This window comes from Macaca fascicularis, chromosome 4 (assembly GCF_037993035.2).
Source record: "Macaca fascicularis isolate 582-1 chromosome 4, T2T-MFA8v1.1".
Taxonomy (NCBI): Eukaryota; Metazoa; Chordata; class Mammalia; order Primates; family Cercopithecidae; genus Macaca; species Macaca fascicularis.
The window spans coordinates 78,852,447-78,867,569 of record NC_088378.1 but is presented as its reverse complement, the minus strand read 5'-3'; the positions used below and the strand labels follow the sequence as shown (position 1 = coordinate 78,867,569).

The 15,123-nt window shown below is 37.5% G+C and overlaps 1 long non-coding RNA gene across 8 annotated transcripts in view; it reads right to left on the bottom strand.

The window, feature by feature from the left end:
• Positions 1 to 15,123, bottom strand: part of LOC123572994 (uncharacterized) — a 345,306-nt gene that overhangs the window by 122,498 nt on the left and 207,685 nt on the right. For 6 of the 8 annotated variants that reach the window (XR_012433608.1, XR_012433607.1, XR_012433604.1 and 3 more), the window contains exon 3: positions 8,198 to 8,335. The exons of the other annotated variants lie outside the window; for them this stretch is intronic. This is a non-coding gene — a long non-coding RNA (uncharacterized lncRNA). The remainder of the gene's footprint in view (positions 1 to 8,197; positions 8,336 to 15,123) is intronic. 8 annotated transcript variants of the gene reach the window in all.

The window sequence follows — 15,123 nt, the reverse complement described above, 5'->3', positions numbered from 1 at the left end:
AAGTTGTATTCCTAGGTATTTTATTCTCTTTCTAGCAATCGTGAATGGGAGTTCACTCATGGTTTGGTTCTCTGTTTGTCTGTTTTTGGTATACAGGAATACTTGTGATTTTTGCACATTGATTTTGTATCCTGAGACTTTGCTGAAGTTGCTTATCAGCTTAAGGGGATTTGGGGCTGAGACGATGGGGTTTTCTAATTATACAATCATGTTATCTGCAAACAGGGACAATCTGACTTCTTCTCTTCCTATTTGAATACCCTTTATTTATTTATCTTGACTGATTGTCCTGGGCAGAACTTCCAATACTATGTTGAATAGGAGTGGTGAGAGAGGGTATCCTTGTCTTGTGACAGTTTTCAAAGGGAATGCTTCCAGGATTTGCCCATTCAGTATGATATTGGCTGTGGGTTTGTCATAAATAGCTCTTATTATTTTGAGATACGTTCCATCAATACCTAGTTTATTGAGAGTTTTTGGCATGAAGCGGTGTTGAATTTTGTCGAAGGCTTTTTCTGCATCAATTGAGGTAATCATGCCATTTTTGTCATTGGTTCTGTTTATGTGATGGACTATGTTTATTGATTTGTGTATGTTGAAAGAGGCTTGAATCCCAGGGATGAAGCTGACTTGATCGTGGTGGATAAGTTTTTGATGCACTGCTGGATTCAATTTGCCAGTATTTTATTGGGGATTTTCGCATCAATGTTTATCAGGGATATTGCCCGAAATTTTCTTTTTTTGGTGTGTTTCTGCAAGGTTTTGGTATTAGGATTATGCTGGCCTCATAAAATGAGTTAGTTATTTGTATTGTTTGGAATAGTTTCAGAAGCAATGGCACCAGCTCCTCTTTTTACCTCTGGTAGAATTCAGCTGTGAATCTGTCTGGTCCTGGTTTTTTGTTGTTGTTCGTTTGTTCGTTTGTTTGTTTGTTTTTGGTTGGTAGGCTATTAATTGCTGCCTCAATTTCAGAACTTATTATTGGTCTATTCAGGGATTCAACTTCTTTCTGGTTTAGTCTTGGGACAGCATATGTGTCTAGGAATTTCTTTATTTCTTCTAGATTTTCTAGTTTATTTGCTTAGAGGTGTTTATAGTATTCTCTGACGGTAGTTTATATTTCTGTGGGATCAGTGGTGATATCCCCTTTATCATTTTTTCTTGAGTCTATTTGGTTCTTCTCTTTTCTTCTTTATTAGTCTGGCTAGTGGTCTATCTATTTTGTCCTTTTCGAAAAGCCACCTCCTGGATTCATTGATTTTTTGAAGAGTTTTTCATGTCTCTGTGTCCTTCAGTTCTGCTCTGATCTTAGTTATTTCTTGCCTTCTGCTAGCTTTTGAATTTGTTTGCTGTTGCTTCTCTAGTTCTTTTAATTGTGATGTTAGGGTGTCGATTTTAGATCTTTCTCACTTTCTTCTGTGAGCATTTAGTGCTATAAATTTTCCTGTAAACACTGCTTTGGCTGTGTCGCAGAGATTCTGGTACATTGTGTCTTTGTTCTCACTGGTTTCAAAGAACTTCTTTATTTCTGCCTTAATTATGTTATTTACACAGTAGTCATTCAGGAGCAGGTTATTCAGTTTCCCTGTAGTTGTGTGATTTTGAGTGAGTTTCTTAATCCTGAGTGCTAATTTGATTGCACTGTGGTCTGAGAGACTTTGTTTTGATTTCTGTTTTTTTGCATTTGCTGAGGAATGTTTTACTTCCAATTATGAGGTCAATTTTAGAATAAGTGTGATGTGGTGCTGAGAAGAATGCATATTCCGTTGATTTGGGGTGGAGAGCTCTGTAGACGTCTGTTAAGTCTGCTTGGTCCAGAGCTGAGTTTAAGTCCTGAATATCCTTGTTAATTTTCTGTCCCATTGATCTGTCTAATATTGACAGTGGGGTGTTAAAGTCTCCCACTATTATTGTGTGGGAGTCTGTTTCTTTGAAGGTCTCTAAGAACTTGCTTTATGAATCTGGGTGCTCCTCTATTGAGAGTATATATATTTAGGATAGTTAGCTCTTCTTGTTGTGTTGATCCCTTTACCATTATGTAATGCCCTTCTTCGTCTTTTTTTTTTTTCAGTTTCATAAATCTGTTTATCTTATCAAAGCAAAAAATAAGCGAGTTAGTAACTAAAATTTAACAACCAACTAATAAAATAAGAGGACTAATACAAAGGCTAACATTTATTTTTTGCTTACTATGGACCAGGTATTGTTTGAAGTTCTCTACATGTATTTTCTTTTTTTCTTAATTAATTAATTAATTAATTATTATTATTATACTTTAAGTTGTAGGGTACATGTGCATAACGTGCAGGTTTGTTACATATGTATACTTGTGCCATGTTGGTGTGCTGCACCCATCAACTCGTCAGCACCCATCAACTCGTCATTTACATCAGGTATAACTCCCAATGCAATCCCTCCCCCCTCCCCACTCCCCATGATAGGCCCTGGTGTGTGATGTTCCCCTTCCCGAGTCCAAGTGATCTCATTGTTCAGTTCCCACCTATGAGTGAGAACATGCATTGCCGCTCAACTACATGGAAACTGAACATCCTGCTCCTGAATGACTACTGGGTACATAACGAAATGAAGGCAGAAATAAAGATGTTCTTTGAAACCAATGAGAACAAAGATACAACATACCAGAATCTCTGGGACACATTTAAAGCAGTGTGTAGAGAGAAATTTATAGCACTAAATGCCCACAAGAGAAAGCAGGAAAGATCTAAAATTGACACTCTAACATCACAATTAAAAGAACTAGAGAAGCAAGAGCAAACACATTCAAAAGCTAGCAGAAGGCAAGAAATAACTAAGATCAGAGCAGAACTGAAGGAGATAGAGACACAAAAAACTCTCCAAAAAATCAATGAATCCAGGAGTTGGTTTTTTGAAAAGATCAACAAAATTGACAGACCCCTAGCAAGACTAATAAAGAAGAAAAGAGAGAAGAATCAAATAGATGCAATAAAAAATGATAAAGGGGATACCACCACCGACCCCCACAGAAATACAAACTACCATCAGAGAATACTATAAACACCTCTACGCAAATAAACTGGAAAATCTAGAAGAAATGGATAATTTCCTGGACACTTACACTCTTCCAAGACTAAACCAGGAAGAAGTTGAATCCCTGAATAGACCAATAGCAGACTCTGAAATTGAGGCAATAATTAATAGTCTACCAACCAAAAAAAGTCCAGGACCAGATGGATTCACAGCTGAATTCTACCAGAGGTACAAGGAGGAGCTGGTACCGTTCCTTCTGCAACTATTCCAATCAATAGAAAAAGAGGGAATCCTCCCTAACTCATTTTATGAGGCCAACATCATCCTGATACCAAAGCCTGGCAGAGACACAACAAAAAAAGAGAATTTTAGACCAATATCCCTGATGAACATCGATGCAAAAATCCTCAATAAAATACTGGCAAACCGGATTCAGCAGCACATCAAAAAGCTCATCCACCATGATCAAGTGGGCTTCATCCCTGGGATGCAAGGCTGGTTCAACATTCACAAATCAATAAACATAATCCAGCATATAAACATAACCAAAGACAAGAACCACATGATTATCTTCGTCTTTTTTGATCTTTCTTTTCTTTTTTTCTGAAGTCTGTTTTATCAGAGACCAGGATTGCAACCCCTACTTCTTTTTGCTTTCCATTTGCTTGGGAAATATTCCTCCATCCCTTTATTTTAAGCTTATGTGTGTCTTTGCATATGAGATTGGTCTCCTAAATACAGCACACCAACGGGTCTTGACTCTGTATCCAATTTACCAGTCTGTGTTTTTTAATTGGGGCATTTAGCCCATTTACATTTAAGGTTAATATAGTTATGTATGAATTTGATCCTGTCATTATGATGCTAACTGGTTATTTTGCCTGTCAGTTGATACAGTTTCTTCATAGTGTCAATGGTCTTTACAATTTTGTATGTGTTTGCAGAGGCTGGTACCAGTTATTCCTTTCCATATTTAGTGCTTCCTTCAGGAGCTCTTATAAGGCAGGCTTGGTGGTGACAAAATCTCTCAGCATTTGCATGTCTCTAAAGGATTTTATTTCTCCTTCACTTATAAAGCTTAGTTTGGCTACATAAGAAACTCTAGGTTGAAAGTTCTTTTAATTAAGAATGTTGAACATTGACCTCCATTCTCTTCTGGCTTGTAGGATTTCTGCAGAAAGACCCACTGTTAGTCTGATGGGCTTCCCTTTGTGGGTAACCCAACCTTTCTCTCTGGCTGCCCTTAACATTTTTTCCTTCATTTCAATCTTGGTGAATCTGATGATTATGTGTCTTGGGGTTGCTCTTCTTGAGGAGTATCTTTGTGGTGTTCTCTGTATTTCCTGAATTTGAATGTTGGCCTGTCTTGCTAGGTTGGGGAAGTTCTCCTGGATAATAACCTGAAGAGTGTTTTCCAACTTGGTTCCATTCTCCACATCACTTTCAGGTACACCAATCAAATGTAGATTTGATCGTTTCACATAGTCCCATATTTCTTGGAGGCTTTGCTTATTCCTTTTCATCCTTTTTTCTCTAATCTTTTCTTCATGCTTTATTTCATTAAGTTGATCTTCAATCTCTAATATCCTTTCTTCCACTTGATCGATTCAGCTATTGATACTTGTATATGCTTCACGAAGTTCTCGTGCTATATTTCAGTTCCATCAGGTCATTTATATTCTTCTCTAAACTGGTTATTCTAGCTAGCAACTTGTCTAACCTTTTTTCAAGGTTCTTAGCTTCCTTGTATTGGGCTAGAATATCCTCCTTTAACCTGGAGGAGTTTGTTATTACTCACCTTCTGAAGCCTACTTCTGTCAATTTGTCAAACTCGTTCTCTGTCCAGTTTTGTTCCCTTGCTGGAGAGGAGTTGTGATCCTTTTGAGGAGAAGAGACATTCTAGTTTTTGGAATTTTCAGCCTTTTTGCGCTGGTTTTTCCTCACCTTTGTGGATTTATCTACATTTAGTCTTTGATGTTGGTGACCTTTGGATGGGATTTTGGTATGTATGTTCTTTTTGTTGTTTGTTAGTTTTCCTTCTAACAGCCAGTCCCCTCTGCCGCAGGTCTGCTGGAGTTTGCTGGAGGTCCACTTCAGACCCTGTTTCCCTGGGTATCACCAGCAGAGTCTGCAGAACAGCAAAGATTGCTGCCTGTTCCTTTCTCTGGAAGCTTCATCCCAGAGGGCCACCCACCAGATACCAGCCAGAGCTTTCCTGTGTGAGGTATCTGTCGACACCTGCTGGGAGGTATCTCCCAGTCAGGAGTCACAGAAGTTAGGGACTTACTTGAGGAGACAGCCTGTCCCTTAGCAGAGCTGGAGCACTGTGCTGGGAGATCCACTGCTCTCTACAGAGCTGGCAGGCAGGAACGTTTAAGTCGGTTGAAGCATGCCCGCAGCCACCCCTTCCCCCAGGTGCTCTGTCCCAGGGAGATGGGAGTTTTATCTATAAGCCCCTGACTGGGGCTGCTTCCTTTCTTTCAGAGATGCCCTGCCCAGAGAGGAGGAATCTAGAGAGGCCATCTGGCTACAGTGGCTTTGCCGAGCTGCAGTAGGCTCTGCCCAGTTTGAACTTCCCAACAGCACTTTGAGGGGAAAATTGCCTACTCAAGCCTCAGTAATGGTGAACGCCCCTCCCCCCACCAAGCTTGAGTGTTCCAGGTTGACTTCAGACTGCTGTGCTGGCAGCGAGAACTTCAAGCCAGTGGATCTTAGCTTGCTGAGCTCTGTGGGGGTGGGATCAGCTGAGCTAGACCACTTGGCTCCCTGGCTTCAGCCCCCTTTTCAGAGGAGTGAATGGTTCTGTCTCACTGGCATTCCAGGTGCCACCGGGTATGGAAAAAACTTTTGCAGCTCGCTCAGTGTCTGCCCAAACGACCGCCCAGTTCTGTGCTTGCAACCCAGGGCTCTGGTGGCACCTCAGGGAATCTCCTGGTCTGCGGGTTGCCAAGACTGTGGGAAAATTATAGTATCTGGGCTGGAATGTATCATTCCTCACAGCACAGTCTCTTAAGGCTTTCCTTGGCTTGAGGACAGTTCCCTGACCCTTTGCGCTTCCCAGGTGAGGTGACACCACACCTTACTTCAGCTCACCCTCCGTGGGCTGCACCCACTGCCTAACCAGTCCTAATGAGATGAGCTGAGTACCTCAGTTGGAAATGCAAATATCACCCACCTTCTGCATTGATCTTGCTGGGAGCTGCAGGCCAGAGCTGTTCCTATTTGGCCATCTTGCCAGCCTCAATATTTGTTTTTAAGAGTTTCATCTGATGTGCTTATCTGGTTGTGTAGTGTATTGCCAATTAGCACTATAAAGTTTCTAGTCATGCAGGTGCTCTAGATATTTTGGTACCTGAGCTATGTAAATCTCTCATTAAAAAAAAAAAGATAAAGATATACCTCTACTTTATTATAAAGAAAGTTGAAATAAGCCCAAAGCCAGAGTGAAATGTAGAGTAAAATGCCTCTACAGAGGTATTATTAACTTTCATTAATAAAAAATAGGTTTTTATAGAATATTTCCATTTCTTATGAACAAAGAAGAGCTAATAAATTCAAGTCAATGACAGGCTTTTAATTCTGTGTGCTTTCTCCTGGGTGCCCAGTGCAGTTCATCCAGATTGACTACTAGGCTATTAGAATATATAACTATATGATTACTAAAATATCATAACTAGGGCCACATAAACTTTTTAGGTAAAAATTCATGGATACTTGACAACATGTAACATTCTCATTGAATATTACAATTAATGTAATTACTTAATAATATAATTAATAATATTAGCATTACCTTATCTGCTTTATAAAAGTAAATTATAGTAAATGTACTTATTCTTTTACTCTCATATAGCTCTGCTTTATTCAAATCCTTCTCTGGTTATACTAAAGGCAAAATAAAAGGAATCTTCTCCTTTCCAAACCAGGCAGTACTTTATAGCCAGATTGATTTTCATAAAATACTTATACCATGTTACTTTTCCCCTCCACCACACCCAGTGATTTCCTAGTAATACTCAAAACAGCCTAACCTGCATTTATTGCCTTCCATAAGCCTTGCCCATCTGCCTTTCCTGTCTGAGGCCCTGGTGTATGCCCACTCAAATCCTCTGCTGAATTGGTGTTGTCTGCCCTTTGTTTTTGAGCACAATGCAGAGATTTGCTATGGCACAGCACTGTTGCCCAATTTTCTTCACTTTGAGTGTACTCTCATTTTTTCTCCTTCAGCCTAAACCCTACCCGTAATTCCAGCTTCAGTGAAAGTGTTATGTTCTCTTTGAAGTTTTCCCTAATCGCCCAATCTCCCAGTTGTCTATGGTTTCTAGAGTCTCATATGGCATTTATTTTCTTTGTTAAGCAATTAATATTTATCATAGTATTTATCATATTCCTAGTATTTTAATTAACTACTTGAATATTTATATATTTTCCTTCTTATTTACATTTAATAAGGTTAGAGACACTTTATAAATATTGTTTTGCCCTTCATGGCCCTCACCATGGGTACTGTACATAGCAGGTGCTCAACTAATTCTGAATTTACTCACAAGAACTCAATGAACAGCATGAAGGATTCATGCTACATATGAAACATTTCTTTTCAGAGGAGTCTCCTAAGCATTGCTCCAAGTGGCCAAGAGGAATCTTATCCCCTGGATGTCATTAAAAATAGATAAATACTATTTTGTGCTGGATGGTATCACAGAAAGTAATAACACAGGAAATAAATGACCATGAGTGTGTCGGCCTCATCCAATTCTACTTTTTCATTATTCTTTAGATATTTCAATGCCTTCCAAACTGTAAATTACCCCAAAAAAGAGAGAGAAAAAAAATTTAAGATCTGGATGAATGCTTAAGTCTCGACTAAATGCAGAAACGATGTAAACCATTGACAATACTGAGTTCTAGTTGTGATCCTAAGTTAGGCCTGATATATCTCTGAAAGTTCTAAGATAAACAAGGCAGGCATACCTCAAAGATATTGCGTGTTTGGTTTCAGATCACCACAATAAAGAAAATATCACATTAGAGCAGATCATACCAATTTTTTGGTTTTCCAGTGCATATAAAATTTGTATTTACCTTATACTGTAGTCTATTACTTGTGCAACAGCATTCCAACAAAAATAAAATGTAGATACCTTAATTTAAAAATACTTTATTGCTAAAAATTGCTAATGATCACCTGAGCCTGCAGCGAGTCATAATCTTTTAGCTGGTGGAGGGTCTTGCCTCGATGTTGATGGCTGCTCACTGACCATGGTGATGGTTGCTCACTGATCAGAGTGATAGTTGCTGAAGGCTGTGGTGACTGTTGTAATTTCTGAAAATAAGCCAACAATAAAGTTTGTTTTATCAATTGACTTTTCCTTTAATGAAAGATTTCTGTGTAGCAAGTGATACTGCTTGATAGCATTTGACCCACAATAGAAATTCTTTTAATATTGGAGTAAATCCTCTCAAACCCTGCCACTGCTTTATCAACAAAGTTTATGGAATATTCCAAACTGTTTGTTATCACTTCAACAATGCTTATAGCATCTTCACCAGGAGTAGATTCCATCTCAAGAAACCACTTCTTTGCTCATCTATAAAAAACAACTCATCATCCATTAAAGTTTATCATGAAATTGCAGCAATTCAGTCATATCTTCAGGCTTCTCTTCTAATTTTGGTTCTCTTGCTATTTCCACATCTGCAGTTACTTCGTCTGCTGAAATCTTGAACCCCATAAAGTCATCTGTAAAGGTTGGAATCAACTTCTTCCAAACTTCTGTTAATGTTAATATTTTGACCTCCTCCCAGGAATCACAAATGGCATCTACAATGGTAAATTCTTTTCAGAAGGTTTCCAACTTACTTTGCCCAAATTCATCAGAGGAATCACTAGCTATGGCAGCTATAGCCTTACAAAAGATCTTTCTTAAATAATGAGATTTGAAAGTCAAGCATGGTGGTGCATGCTTACAATCCCAGCTACACAGAAGGCCGAGGTGGAAGAATCAGTTAAGGCCAGGAGTTCGACTCCAGCCTGGGAAACGTAACAAGATTTCATTTCTTTAGAATAATCAAAATTACTTCTTGATTCATTGGTTACAGAATAATATTGTGATAGCAGGCACAAAAACAATATTAATCTTCTACAATTTTATCAGAACTCTTGGGTGACCATATGCATTGTCAATGAGCAGAAATATTTTGAAAGAAATTTTCTGAGCAGTATGTCTCAACGGTGGACATAAAATATTTAGATATTCAGTAAGCCATGCTGTAAACAGATATGCTGTCATACAGGCTTTGCTTTTTCATTTATAGAGAACAGTCAGAGCAGATTTAACATAATTTTTAAGATCACTCAGATTATTTTTCTTTTTTTTCACTCAAACATTCTGAGAGACACCCTAGGATTTTTGAAATGCTAAATGGGCATTGGCTTCAACTTCAAGTCACAAGCTGCATTCTCCCTGAAAAGAGAGTCAGTGTGTCCTTTGAAGCTTTAAAGCCAGACATTGACTTCTCCTCTCTAGCTATGAAAATCCTAGATGGCATCTTCATCCAATAGTAGGCTGTTTTGCCTACATTGGAAATCTGCTGTTTAGTAGCCAATTGCATTGATTTGCTTAGTTAGTTCTCCTGAATAACTTACTGCAGCTTCTACACCAGTATTGGAACTTCTTACGTTATGGAGATGGCTTATTTCTTAAAACCCATGAACCTCACCTCAGCTAACTTCAAACTTCTCTTCTGCAGCTTCCTCAACTCTCTGAAGCTTTATAGAATTGAAGAGAATTGGGGACTTGCTCTGGATTTGGCTTTGGCTTAAGGGAATGTTGAGGCTGGTTGGATTTTCTATCCAGGTCACTAAAACTTTCTCCATATCAGCAATAAGCCTCTTTTGCTTTCTTATCATTCATGTGTTCCCTGAAGTAGCACTTTTAATTTCTTTAAAGAACTCTGTCTTTGCATTCACAACTTGACTCACTGTTTGGCACAAAAGGCCTAGCATCCAGCCTATCTCAGCTTTTGACATGCCTTGCTCACTCAGCTTAATCACTTCTAGTTTTTGGTTTAAAGTGACAGATTTGTGACCCTTTCTTTCACTTGAACACTTAGAGGCCGTTGTAAGGTTATTAACTGGTCTAACTTTAATATTCTTGTGTCTCAGGAAATAGAGGCCCCCCAAAAAAGGAAAGGGATGAGTCATTCCAAAAAAGGAATGGCCAGTCAATGGAGCAGTCAGAACACATACAATATTCATTGATTAAGTTTGACATCCTATATGGATGTGGTTTGTAATGCCCCCAAATGAAGTCAATAGTAACATCAAAGATCACTGATCACAGATCACTGTAACAGGTATAACAATAATGAAAAAGTTTGAAATAATATGAGAATGACCAGAACATGACATAGAGATATAAAGTGAGCACCTGCTGTTGAACAAATGGTGCCAATAGACTTACTCAAAACACAATTGGCACAAAACTTCAACTTGTAAAAAATGCAGTATCGTGAAGCACAATAAAGCAAAGTGCAATAAGACAAGGTATGCCTGTACAGCAACACCATATTATATCAGACAGTTTTCACAAGTTATTCCTTCTACTGAACAAGATTAGACAGATTTTACCACCAGCCTATCATTCTGTTACATCCTTTGTTTTTCTTCTAAGTTTTAATTAAAATTTTTTTTTATTTCCATAAGTTATTGGGGAACAGGCAGTGTTTGATTACATGAGTAAGTTCTGTAGTTGTGATTTGTAAGATTTTGGTGCATCCACCACCCGAGTAGTATACACTGCACCCTATTTGTAGTCTTTTATCCCTCACCCACTTCCCACCCTTTTCCCCTGAGTCCCCAAAGTTCATTGTGTCATTCTTATTCCTTTGCTTCCTCATAACTTAGCTCCCACTTATGAGTGAGAACATATGATGTTTGGTTTTCCATTCCTGAGTTACTGCACTTAGAATAATGGTCTCCAATCTCATCCAGGTCACTACGAATGCCATTAATTCATTCCTTTTTATGGCTGAATAGTATTCCATCATATATATATAATATATATTTTTTATATATGTATATATATACTGTTTCTTTATCCACTCGCTAATTGATAGGCATTTGGGTTGGTTTCACATTTTTGCAATTGTGAATTGTGCTGCTATAAACATGTGTGCACAAATATCTTTTTCATATAATGAGTTCTTTTGCTCTGGGTAGATACCAGTAGTGGAAATGCTGGATCAAATGGTAGTTCTACTTTTAGGTCTTTAATGAATCTCCACACTGCTTTCCACAGTGGTTGTACTAGTTTATATTCCCACCAGCAGTGTAGTAGTGTTCCCTGTTTACCACATTCATGCCAATATCTACCAGTTTTAAATTTTTTTATTAAAGCCATTCTTGCAGGAGCAAGGTGGTATCGCATTGTGGTTTTGATTTGCATTTCCCTGATCGTTAGTGATGTTGAACATTTTCTCATATGTTTGTTAGCCATTTGTATATTTTCTTTTGAGAATTGTCTATTCATGTCCTTAGCCCACTTTTTATGGGGTCGTTTGTTTTTTTCTTGATGATTTGTTTGAGTTCGTTGTAGATTCTGGATATTAGTTCTTTGTGAAATGTATAGATTGTGAAGACTTTCTCCCACTCTGTGGGTTGTCTGTTTACTCTACTGACTGTCTCTTTTGCTATGCAAAAGCTGTTTAGTTTAATTAGGTTCCAGTTATTTATCTTTATTTTTATTGCATTTGCTTTTGGGTTTTTGGTCTTGAAATCTTTGCCTATGGGAATGTCTAGGAGGGTTTTTCCAATGTTTTCTTCTAGAATTTTTAGTTTCAAATCCTAGATTTAAGTAACTAATCCATCTTGAGTTGATTTTTGTATAAAGTGAGAGATGAGGACCCACTTTCCTTCTCCTACATGTGACTAGCCAATTATCCCAGCACCATTTGTTGAAAAGAGTGTCCTTTCCCCACTTTATGTTTTTGTTTGCTTTGTCAAAGATCAGATGGCTATAAACATTTGGGTTTATTTCTGGGTTCTGTATTCTGTTCCGTTGGTCTATGTGCCTATTTTTATACCAATGCCATGCTGCTTTGGTGACTATGATCTTATAGTATAGTTTGAAATCACGTAATGTGATTCTTCCATATTTGTTCTTTATGCTTACTCTTGCTTTGGCTATATGGGCTCTTTCTTGGTTCCATATGAATTTTAGAATTGTTTTTCTAATTCTGTGAAGAATGATAATGGTATTTTGATGGAAATTGCATTGAATTTCTATATTGCTTTTGGCATATGATCATTTTTACAATATTAATTCTCTCATCCATGAGCATGGGATGTGTTTCCATTTGTTTGTGTCATTTATGATGTCTTTCAGAAGTGCTTTGTAGTTTTCCTTGTAGAGGTCTTTCACCTCCTTTGTTAGGTATATTCCTAAGTTTTTGTTTTTTTTTTTTTTTTTAGGCAGCTATTATAAAAGGGGTTGTGTTCTTAATTTGATTCTCAGCTTAGTCACTATTGGTGTATAAAAGAGCTGCTGATTTGTATATATTAATTTTGTATCCAGAAACTTTACTGAATTATTTTATCAGTTCTAGGAGCTTTCTGGAGGAGCCTTCAGGGTTTTCTATGTAAATGATCATATCATCAGCAAACAGCAACAGTCTGACTTCCTCTTTGCCAATTTGGATGCCCTTTCTTTCTTTCTCTTGTCTGATTGCTTTGGCTAGGACTTCTAGTACTATGCTGAAGAGGAAAGGTGAAAGTGGGCATCCTTGTCTTGTTCCAGTTCTCAGAGGGAATCATTTCAACTTTTCCCCACTCAGTTTTATGTTGGCTATAAGTTTGTCATAGATGGCTTTCATGATATCGAGGTATGTCCCTCGTATGCCAGTTTTGCTGAGAGTTTTAATCATAAAGGGATGCTGGATTTTGTCAAATGCTTTTCTGCTTCTATTGAGATAATCATGTGATTTTTGTTTTCAATTCTATTTGTGAAGTGTATCACATTTATTGACTTGTATGTGCTAAACCATCCCTGCATTCCTGATATGAAACCCACTTGATCATGGTGGATTATCATTGTGATATGTTTTTGGATTCAGTTAGCTAGTATTTTGTTAAGGATTTCAGTATCTATGTTTGTCAGGGATATTGTTCTGTAGATTTCTTGTTTGGTTATGTTTTTTCCAGTTTTGGTATTAGGGTGATACTGACTTCAGAGAATGATTTAGGGAGGATTCCCTCTTTCTCTATCTTGTGGAACAGTGTCAATAGGATTGGTACCAATTCTTCTTTGAATGTCTTGTAGAATTCTGCTGTGAATCTGTCTGGTCCTGGACTTTTTTGTTGGTAATTTTTTAATTGCCATTTCAAACTTGCTGCTTGTTATTGGTCTGTTCAGGGTATCTAATTCTTCCTGATTTAAGCTAGAAGGGTTGCACCTTTCTGGGAATTTATCCATCTATTCTGTTTTCTAGTTTATGCATGTAAAGGTGTTCATTGTAACCTTGAATGATCTTTTGCATTTCTGTGGTGCCAGTTGTAATATCTTCCAGTTCATTTCTTATTGAACTTATTTGGATTTTCTCTCTTCTTTTCTTGATTAATATTACTAATGGTCTATCAATTTTATTTATCTTTTTAAAGAACCACCTTTTGGTTTCATTTATCTTTCATAATTTTCTTTTTGTTTCAGTTTCATTTAGTTCTGCTCTGATCTTGGTTATTTCCTTTCTTCTGCTGGGTTTGGGTTTAGTTTGTTCTTGCTTCTCTAGTTCCTTGAAGTGTGACATTAGATTGTTTGTTTGTGCTCTTTCAGACTTTTTGATCTAGGCTTTTAGGGCTATGAACTTTCCACTTGGCACTGCCTTTGCTATATCCAAGAGATTTTGATAGGTTGTGTCACTATTGCTGGTCAGTTTGAAGAATTTTTAAATTTCTATCCTGATTCCATTTTGACCCAATGATCATTCAGGAGAAGATTACTTAATGTCTATGTATTTACATGGTTTTGAAGGTTTGGAGTTGATTTCCAGTTTTATTCCACTATGGTCTGAGAGAGTGCTTGATATGATTTCAATTTTCTTAAATTTATTGGGCTCGTTTTGTGGCTTATCATATGGTCTATCTAGGAGAAAGTTTCATATGCCATTGAATAGAATGTATATTCTGTGGTTGTTGGATGAGATGTTCTGTATATATCTGTTAAGTCCATTGTTCCATGGTATAGTTTAAATTCATTGTTTCCTTGTTGACTTTCTGTCTTGATGACATGTCAACTGCTGTCAGTGGAGTATTGAAATCCCCCACTATTATTGTGTTGCTTCCATCTCATTTCTTAGATCTATTAGTAATTGTTTTATAAATTTGGGAGCTCCAGTATTAGGTGCATATATATTTATGAATGTGATATGTTCCTGTCAAACAAGGCCCCTTTTCACTATATAATGTCCCTTTGTCTTTTTTAACTGCTGTTGCTTTAAAGTTTATTTTGTCTGATATAAGAGTAGCTACTCATACTCACCTTTGATATCCATTTGCTGAAATGTCTTTTTCACTCCTTTACCTTAAGTGTATGTAAGTCCTTATGTGTTAGGTGAGCCTTTTGAAGTTAGCAGATATTTGGTTGGTGAATTCTTAAAATTCTCTAATTTTGTATCTTTTTATTTAAATTGAATTTATTTATTTATTTATTTTTAATTTTTTATTATACTTCAATTTCTAGGGTATATGTGCACAATGTGCAGGTTTGTTACATATGTATACATGTGCCAAGTTGGGGTGCTGCACCCATTAACTCGTCATTTACATTAGGTATATCTCCTAATGCTATCCCTCCCCTCTCCCTCTACCCCACGACAGGCCCTGGTGTGTGATGCTCCCCTTCCTGTGTCCAAGTGTTCTCATTGTTCAGTTCCCACCTATGAGTGAGAACATGCAGTGTTTGGTTTTCTCTCCTTCTGATAGTTTGCTCAGAATGATGGTTTCTAGCTTCATCCATGTCCCTACAAAGGACACGAACTCATCCTCTTTTATGGCTGCATAGTATTCCATGGTGTATATGTGCCACATTTTCTTTTTTTTTTTTTTCTTTTTTTTTT